Below are 11,008 nucleotides of genomic sequence, written 5' to 3'. Positions count from 1 at the left end.
ATTATCGCACGGAAAGCAAGCGAATCAATTAAACAAAACAAAACAAGAATTAACAACAATTTGCCATTGACAAAAAGTAAAATTAAGCATAAATTAACAGTTGAGTAATGAGAGAATTCAAAGTGACAGAATAATATGAACTTGTTTGCCTCCTCCCCGATCCCTGCAGTTTACTATATGTATATAGAAAAGTCCGTTCCGATTGCCAATTTCGCATCAATTTCGCAAAGTCATCAAAATTATTTGAGAGTGTAAATTGACACACAAATTGAATATTCTTCCGCATTGTGAAATTGTGGCCGAAATTGGCAGTTGAGAGAATTGGATTACTTAAGATATATACATCATATATATAGCAAAGAAATCACCAATTACAATAACAACAAGAACAACTAAAAGAACTTAAAGATTCAGCATGCTTAGCCTCTGGCCGTAAAAGTTCCTCGTGTCAATATCAATTATTGTTATTATTATGTTTATTTAATTTTACAATTTTTACAAACGAATATTATATACTTTACATTTATGATGTTCTTTGTGTATATATACATATACATATATAGAAAACATAGTAGATTTACAATTTGAAAGCGTTTATGTGTTTTACAATTTGATTTCAAAGACAACAACAAATGATGATGATTAATTATGAATTTATTTTTAATCTTAATTTAGATATTTCTTCTTGATTTTATTCACAACACTATATACAAAACTATAGCAAATATTATACACACACACACACATACACACAAAACCAAAATAAAAAAAAACAATGTTGATAAACTTGAGTTGTGTTCAGCTTCTAGACAAAAAAGAACAAAATGAAAAAAAAAAAAAATACAAAAAAATAAATAACAAACAAATAGAAATGAAATTAACAAATAAACAAAAATATATGCATATTTATTATTTTAATTTATTTGAGTTTCGATTGTTTTGATTTGTATTTTTCGATCTACGGTCTCTTCGGGCCTTTCATTATTTTTTTTTGACTTGAAACTGAAAAGTATGCTATAGATTTTGGTATGTGCCATATGCTTTAATTGATCTTCAATTGTGCCAATGTTTATGCGTGTTCTGCTCTTCTGAGATACAGAGGCTGATGTCAGAGTGCGAGCGAGAAGCGATGCGATAATATTGGGCGAGAACGAGCGATAAACCACTGCAACCCTTTTCATATGCAATCGCTCGAAAGATGTCAGAGTGAGAGCGAAGCGAGTTGCGAGTTCAAGCGAGAAAGCGAGAGCAAGGCGAGAGAGCAGTTTGCAACCTGCTTTATCGCTTCAACTCTCTCAGAGCGTACGATTGTTTTCTTGCATTCTGTGCTTTAATTACCGTTTATTTTCAAACCTTACAAAATAACAATGTAACTCGCTTCTCGCAAAGCTCTCACTCTCACATCTCGCTTTGCTCATCGCTTCTCGCGCGCACTCTGACATCAGCCAGATTGTTTGTTTGTTTCAAGAAGAATTTGAACTTGTGTTTTGACGTTTTTGGTTTATTTCGCTTTGAGCCTCGTCCAAGATATACGATCGAAAAACAAAAGATGACAAACGAATGAAAAATATGAGAAGAATCTTAGCCAATAAATGGAATTAATTGTAATTGAATAATACTCGTGTTGAAAAACTCTGCGAGTTGTTGTGTTAAATTTGCGTACATATCAGTGAGAATTATTTACACTACGCTAAACATTTTTAGCATAATGTTTATGATGCTAAAATGCGTTTATAGGAAGAGATGCCCAAAAAAACGATTTCACTTTTGAAGCGATTGATGGATAGATTGATTGATTGATTGATTGATTGATTTATTGTGTGTGTCAACAACACATTTTGCTGCTTATGTGAGTGTCTGTTTGTCTGTGCGTGAGTGTGTTTGTGTGTGTGTGCGAATCTATCTATATCGCTCTCTCTCTCTCTCTCTCTTTGTCTTTGTCTCTGCATTGTTTCTTAAATATACATATGCAGATAATTAATCATTAATCACTTGCTAACACCTAGTGCCATGAACGGTAAACAAATTCCAATTGTTTATTAAAGTTCTCTAATTTTATAGCTTTTCCTATTCTCTTTTTTTTTATTTTTGTAATGCTTTCATGTTTTTATTTTTTGCTAAAACACTTTTATACTCAAGTTGAATATGTAGTTGAAAGCCGATGCGATACAATTAAATATACAATGAATACAATGTTTTTTCTGGCTTTAGAAATTAGACGGCTCCAGTGTTTGAAATTACAAAAGTACCCCGCAAAAGAAACAAAAAAAAAAAAAAACAAAACACAAAAAAACTACCAAAAACATATGACAACCGAAGCAATTAGAAAGCTTTTATTTTTCTAGAATTTTAACAGATTGAGGAACAACAAGAACAAGAACAAGAACAACAGCAACAAGAATGAGAACGAGATCGAGAATAAGAAGATGAAGAACAATGATAAAACAAAATAACTAATAACTAAAAACTTCCTAATTTCTCTCAGTGTATTACACAAAATCTACATGCATATATACATATACATATATACTTATTATAATATAGTATTTATATATATACATACATACATACATATATACCATATGTATCAACTAGTAGACGAAACAAAATCTACATACATACATATATAGTGCATACATATATACATATGTATGTCGATTAATTCTCGATTTATAAAAATTAAACAAAGAAAAGAAAAGGAATGGAAAGAAAAAACTTGTGCAAAATCGCAGCATGCAATTTAAATGTCTCTGGGTTGTTCAAAATAACAAAAAACAAAACAAAATTAGAAAAACAATTTTTACGTGTATGGAAAAGCAAATAGAGAATATTATTAACATATAAGATCTACATACAACATGACTAAAAAGAAGTATCTAACATACACACCTTAAAACAAACACAAACAACACTTATAACAATACGTATACAACAATGCTACAATCGATAATAATTGAACACACAGACACACACATTCACACAAACAGAAATACCAAAGTAATATTTAAGATTTGACCAAACCAAATGATAAATAATAATACTTAGCGCGCCTTGCAATGCGAATTCTTAACAAAAAAAAAACAAAACAAATTGTAGCAAATACAGAAGAAAATGTATTTAATTGTGGAAAAAAAAATGGAAGCTCCAAGTAGACAAGTTTAGCAAATATGTATTTTACACTTCCACAACAATAAAATGTCAAAAAAAACATAAATGATAACAAAAAGGAAAGAAAAAAGAAAAGGAAACACCATATTGGCCATCAATTTTTTGTATTAGACATTATAATAATAATATCAAGTGTAGTAAAAGAAAACAAACAAAATGAAAACCAAGAATTGAAGCTACACTTTACATTGTCAAACAACGATAACGATAAATGAACGTACAATGCGCGATGATCGGGAATCGGAAATCGAAATCAAAGATCGTAAAGAAAAATACCAATAAATTTTTTTTTGGAAAACAATTCCCTGTGTTGTCAAAGGCTTTAACAAAAAAAAAAAAAAAAAAAACAATTTGTAAATTAGCAAAATGTGTGTGTTTTTTTTAATTTTTTACATTTTTTTGCTTAATACAAGTGACATAGATATTTCTAAGCGTGCCTCACATTTTAGACACACTTTTGAGGTCGACGCCGCCGGAAACAAAAACAGACAGCAACAATATTTTTGGGCACCAAATATATATACATATACATATATACATATTTGTGTGTGTGTATATAGTATACATACATACATATTTATACATAGATACTTCAACTATTTACTTTTAAGGGACAAGCGAAATCAAGGCGAATTTTATGTATGTGCTTAATCGAAACAAAATGAATATAAATGGAATGCAAGAATACGCCTAAAATATATTAAAATATGTATAACAATCTTAAAAAAAAAACAAACTCACATATTTGATGTCTAAAGTGGATTTTGCGAGAAAGAACTCGAAGAAAGGTTTTTAACATTAACGAGAATGAGAATCGAGTTGTCTGGAGGCGAATAAGAAAACATATTATAATTAGAATGTTTTATGAATTATATACACCTTATATACATACATACATACATAATTGATATATGTACTTAGCGTAAACTATATATACATACATACATACATAATTGTATAGCAACTAAACAAATAAGATGTTGATCAATTTTATGTGAGTTATTCATGATGTTGTATAGTTAAAGCAAAAAGGTAAAAACCAAAAGAAAATATAAGAGAAAATACCAGTTAATACGAATACGAATACACTTACCAAGGTTAGTTCCAAGTTTCTGAATCGCTCGCATTCCGCGCAAAATTTGCATAGCATACTTTTTTGGGACGCATTTGAACATTAAATTAAGCGAACCCGTTTTAAGCGAACCCTCTAAAAACTGTGCCAAAAGGTATGCTATAGCTCATTTGTGTGGAGCTTGAGATAAAATGGGAACATAACAGAACCGAACAAACTACGAATTGTTGGACACATGAATAATGAAAGCAAATTATGTGCATTACAATAACAAAAAGAAAAAGAAAAAACCAAAAACAGAAGAAATGTCACAGAAATCATAAAACGTATAATTATTATTATTATATACTACATATAGTATAAACGCCGAATATATCACTATACTATATATCTCGTACATACATACATATGTAGCGAATATGCATTCCTAGATCTGGTTTTCTTTATTCATTTTTGGTATGAGAAGAGAAGGGAATGAAATGAAATGAAATGCGGAAGCCTAACTAAAAATGTTTAGAACTCAAGAAGCTGCCTCAAAAATTTATAATTTAATAATAATTTGAACAATATTGTATATGTGTATGTCTTATACAAAACTACATATATACATATATATATATATATCTATAGATATATATACAAATATATAGTATATATATATTCTTGACAAGGGCATTCTTACTAGCTACTTGGCGACTCATAAAAAAAAAAAAAAAACTAAAAGTGAACTTACAAAAAACAAACTGAATTAATCTTAAAACGACAAAGCTAAAAAAAATCTAATGAATTGAAATCATAAATGAATTTTACTGAGAAAAAAACACCAAACAAAATAATGCATTAAATTAGTGAATAATTATAACAAACAAACAAACAAAAACAAAACAAAGAAAAGAACAAAAGCAAATTGATGATGTAATGCTGTTTTTGAGTTGTACTTATTATGTATTTTTCACTGTTTGGGCAGCATTTAGAAATGTTGCACAAGGGTTAAGGCATAATCATGTTCCTCACACACACACAAACTCACACATGCAGCGCTCTAGTTGTTTAACCCTTGTGCATGCAAATGCCAATTGAATACGAACGTTCCACACACACCTGCTTAGAAACTAATCGCATTGATATTCGATATTCGATTTATTATTTACGTCGCGAGTATTACGAGTATGAATCACATGCATTCAACTATTTACACAATAATAACAACAAGAACAACAACCACAACAAAATCAACAACAACTTATACCATTTTTGCTGACTGTACTCCTTAGGCTTTTTACACCTTTTACCATTTATACGCCATGCCAAGAATCTACTTGAATTTTGCATGCGAAATTTAAAATTTAATAATGAAAAAACTAAAAACTAAAAAAAGAAATGAAAACAATGAAAATCAATGTACATGCTTGCACACTGAATGATGTAAGTGCGTAGACAACCATGTATTTAAATGCAAATTCCTAAACTATCGGTCATCCTATGTACATACTTATTTATCATACTCTCTCTCTCCTGCTCGAAATGCAGCCTAGCTAAAATTAAAGTGTGTGTGCGTTTTTACCGTTACTTGAAAACGGGAGATGCAAACAGAGTCAAAAATATCACATTTTGTGCATTGCCCTTTGTGCTATTGTTCTTCATACTTTATTTCGCTCTTTTTCGTTCTCCCATTCTGCTATAAACGGAGCAGGGCAGGTGTGTACGTAGTACGTACACACATACACTCATACATATATAGTATGCTGCATCTCTGTCTCTCTAAGAATACTCTCAGTTGGCTCAGCCTCTGAGTTTCGCATTCACTCAGATAAATTTGAAAAGCATTTGTTTCTCTACCGATTCGATAAACACCCTACATACACTACATATACATATATACTTACTTAGATGATATTATTTAAATCCCCCCGCCTGTGATAGTGTTAAAATATTATATGAAAAACCGAAAACCAAAAAAAAAAAAAAACAAAAAACAAAAACAAAAAAAACGGTCAAGTGCTTCGGCACTCTTATGAATATTTTTCCAGCGTTTTTAGAGTCATGTTTTTCTTTTGGAAAAATTATTTAGGTAATTAATTTATACAAACAAACAAAAGAAAAATCGAAAATACTTATAACAAAATACAAATCAAATATTAAGAAATGACAACAAAATGTGACGAAACCAAAGCAAAAGCACACTGAACATGTTTCAACATGATCATACTAAACAGTTTTTTCTTTTAGTGTGTGTGTATTTAAAAAATAAAATCCATTTTGGTTTATGAAATTGTATTTAGGAATTATTCAAATATTGCAAATCATTTACATTCAAATTTTCCCCTTTATAGCAAAGAGTAAAATATATCTTAATAATATGACAATATTGATTTGTGAAAAAAAACCAACAAAAAAAAAAAAGAAAACTTAACAAATCTTCTAACAACATATCCTGGCCTCGAACATCAATATTAAAGGCAACGTTTTGAAAGTTTCGCACGGTTCCAATCTTAAATCTCAAATTTGGTCAATTCTTAAGATTTAGAATGTAGTCTTAAGCAGAGAGTTTTCTTGGGGTAGCAATCGATATATCTTTTGCTCAGGAGAGTATTAGGGAAACGTGCACCGAAATATTTATGATTTGATCTTTTTGCTTTTAATTTTTTATTATTTCATATTTCGCACACACATTACTGTAAAAAAAATGAACGGAACACCAAATAAAACTTTGAACCAATTATGTATACAACAATAAAAAACAAGTGAACAACAACAACAACAACAAAGCATTCTAAATGGTAAAAGTACCTTTATAAAGAAAAATAACAACTACAACAACATCAACAAGAACAACAATTTTGCCTAAATAATATGACATTTTGATTTTCTTGAGTTCAGACGAAAACACGAGGACAATATTTTATTGAATATTGTGCAGATAGCCAGAGAATTATAGAGCAACATAATAATATTAATAATAATAATAATCGTTGCATTTTGCGATCAGTTAATTGGAAATTATTAAGCAATAAATCAAATCAAATCAAATCGAATTCCTCTCTCTATATACATACATATATTATGACCTTGAAGTTCTCGTCCTACCCTCGCGTTCCCCGCTATCAGTTAATATCTTTACTATAATTATTCTCAACTAGAAACATTTTTCGAAAATGGTTTCATTTTTATGTATCTACACCATTTTACACAGCAAAACCATCTCTATAGATATTTTTAATAGCAATTTCGCTGAGAAATCGTTACAAAAAAAAAAACAAAAACTAACATAACATAAAATAACAAAATTCAATTTGTCCGAATTTTCAGCTGCGAAAATGAAGTAACATTTAAATATATTAAATAATTTATATACATAAAAAAATAATAATATGATGAAAAAAAAGATATATATATATATATACATATATAGACAGTGCGTGTAATAACTAGAATCACATAATTCCATCCACTTTTGATATTTTAAATGATGAACAACATTATATTAACAACATAATAATAAGTATAAACTAAACCAAATAATATACATACATATATACATGAAGTATATATATATATAAATATATATATAAAACATATTTATTAATTCGTATAAATTGAGATAAAAATATAGCGCAATGCAATGCATCTTAAGTGTTTGAATGTTGTCTTAACTAAAAGTGTCATTCCTACAAAAACAACAAAAACAACAAAAACAACAACAACAACAACAACAACAACTAAAACAACAGTAAGAAACAACAATAACAATAACAATAACAAGAACAAAACACAAAGCAGTCTTGTGCTTTTGCACTTCAGTGTGTTATGTGGAAGTGGATCAGTTCTTTACTTAGCACAGACTCACACCACCACACACACACATATTCGACACACACACACACACTCTCAAACACTTATACAATATAAACAAATATTTATATATACGTATATATAATGGCACCAAAATCCTTATTGTAGTAGTTGAAACAGTTACGAACAAATTATAATGATATTTACACGTCATGAATAGTTATATTGAAATAAACAGAAAAAAACGAAAATCCAAAAAAAAAAACATTGCTTTAACTATATATATACATATATATATATATATAAATATACCGAAAACAAATATACAATTATATATTTATGATTAATAAAATACACTTTGAAGAAAAAAATGTAAAAAAAAACTATGGAAAAAAAAAAGAAATAATTAAACCAAAATATTGTACCACAAATCAGTAAAAACCTTTTCTAGAATGTTATGTCTTCCCTTTGAATCAATTAAACATATATGTATAATTATACATTATATATATAAAAATAGAACAAACAAAAAAAGAAAAATACTGAAACACACTTGAAAGAGTCGAATTATTGTCACCCAAAAACTGACCAAATATGAAATGTTCGAAATGGAAATATACTTAAGCATACTTTACAAGTTGAACCTTCTAGGCTGGAGTATTATATAGTAACTATATCTGAGCAAACTAATCGTTTTTTTCTAGAAATAGTCGTACAACAACAACAAGAACAACAACAATAAAACCACACGCAGACAAATTTGAACAAATTTCCTAATTCAAATCCTGTTTCAATAGCAATAATTAACGAATATTAACAATTAAAGCAAATGCCACAAATTTACCTATTTATACTATAGTTTGCAGGTAATTCAAAACTTATGACCTATAATGGAAAACGAAAAGTAAAAGTAAAACGAAAACGAAAAAACATTACCATTAAACATAAACATGAAACATTAACAAAATATGCAGCATATGCAGAAGGGCGAATACACAAAATTATAGTTATATATACGTATATATGTATATCTTTAAAAGCAGACTACTCAGTGCAACAGATAAGACTAGAAATTGATTACCTGAACCTTGAGAACAAAGCTTGAGTTTTCTTTTACTTTACAACAAAACAAGAAACAAAAAACAAACCTTAAACACATACACACACACACATACATCCAAGCACACTCACACACACATACAGAGAATTATAAATAATACTAACAGCAGTGCAGCGAACAAGTTATAAAATACAATATACTAATATATACATATATATATGATTATTAATGAATAGTATTATACCAACTTATCATCATCTACTATATGAATTTGTTTCACAATAGTCAACTGATTGTATACTGAGCCTGTTCTTAATTCTGAATTCGTAAAACACTTTTTGCTTAAATCTCTCTTTGAGTTTTCTCTTTTTTGTTCTTCACGAAATTAGGCGCTGCTTTTTACAGATCCCTTCTTTAAATGGTTGTGAGTTTCGTAAGAAATTTTCGCTTACGTTTAGCAAACCAAAGCAGACCAAACAAAAACGAAAAAAAAAAAAAACAAAACAAAAATCTAACTGACTTAACAAATTCTCCCAAAAATAATACTTCCGTTCCAAAAATCGTTTTCGCAATTGAAAACGATGGCGAACGAAGTTCTTACTTCGGCCAATCGAAGACTAAAAAATACTTTCGCAGAAAATGAAAAGAGGAAGAGGAAGAAGAAGATACTTGTTACAGCAATTAAATTTCTAACATATTAATCAAGGTAAATTGACGAAAATTAAAATGATAATGATAATGATAATGAAACAAATGTGTACTCAATTCGTGTGCCCTCCTTCAATATTTTATATTGATATGTTTCGTATAGACACTTACATACTTATACATACATATATGTGGTACATACAAGATGACTTAAGGTACACACACACCCACACACACCTATCCACATATAGATACACACATAAGCATACAAGTATATTTACAAGCAAGATATTAAGTATATTCTTAGCGTTTAGCAACGTCTAAATTCAACATGTCCTAGTTTATTTGCTCATTGTTTTTAAGTGTAGCGATCTATAACAACAACAACAACAACAACAACAACCAAACAAAAAACCAAAACAGTAACTGTAGCGAATTGTGTGTATTTACATATTAAAGTTTACAACCGCTACCATGGCAAATTGCTTACGTTTGTCTGTAGCATTTTTAAAGCGTTTTCGTATTGTCAAGTGGCCCAAAAAATACCAAATACTTATAAAACACCAAAAAAATAAAAAACATAAAAAAACAAAAACAAAAACAAAAAAAAAAACTAATATTGAGACAGCAACAACTACAGTGAGAAATGTCTGTTTTTAGAACAAGAGTATAACCATTGCAATCAGGTACTGAAATCAAAATTTTGAATTAAACAATTATATTGTATATGAACGAAATATAAATTGTATTATTTATCGCTCTTTATCGATTTTTGTTGACAACAAGTAAACAATAAAAAATGCAGTTACTTACATAAATATTGTACTATACTATATAAAAAATAAAACATAACAAATATTACAACTTTTCTCCACACTTTTAAAATAGTATATTAACAATTAAATGTTGGAAAATAATCGCAAAAGTGATTAATATACTATACTATATACTGTATATGGTATATATATAAAAATGAAAAATATGAAATAATTGCATATTGTCTGGCTGGAAAAGCTGGAATACTTACTACTCGTATGTACTAATTAACTAAAACAGCGAGCAAAATGTTTGGCGAAATTGAGGTTAATGAGATTTCAGGAACACATAACGATTCATTTACACACCGACATGTTTTTATCGTTGTGTGGTGATACGACATGCTTACATTTACATATACATACATATATATAAATAATATATATTATATACCTATATACTATATATATTTTACACATATATACGTACATCATATACATACATACATTCGT

The sequence above is a fragment of the Drosophila albomicans genome, chromosome X (assembly GCF_009650485.2).
Source record: "Drosophila albomicans strain 15112-1751.03 chromosome X, ASM965048v2, whole genome shotgun sequence".
Classification (NCBI taxonomy): domain Eukaryota; kingdom Metazoa; phylum Arthropoda; class Insecta; order Diptera; family Drosophilidae; genus Drosophila; species Drosophila albomicans.
The sequence above is the reverse complement of the archived record's forward strand: the minus strand, read 5'-3'. Positions refer to the sequence as shown.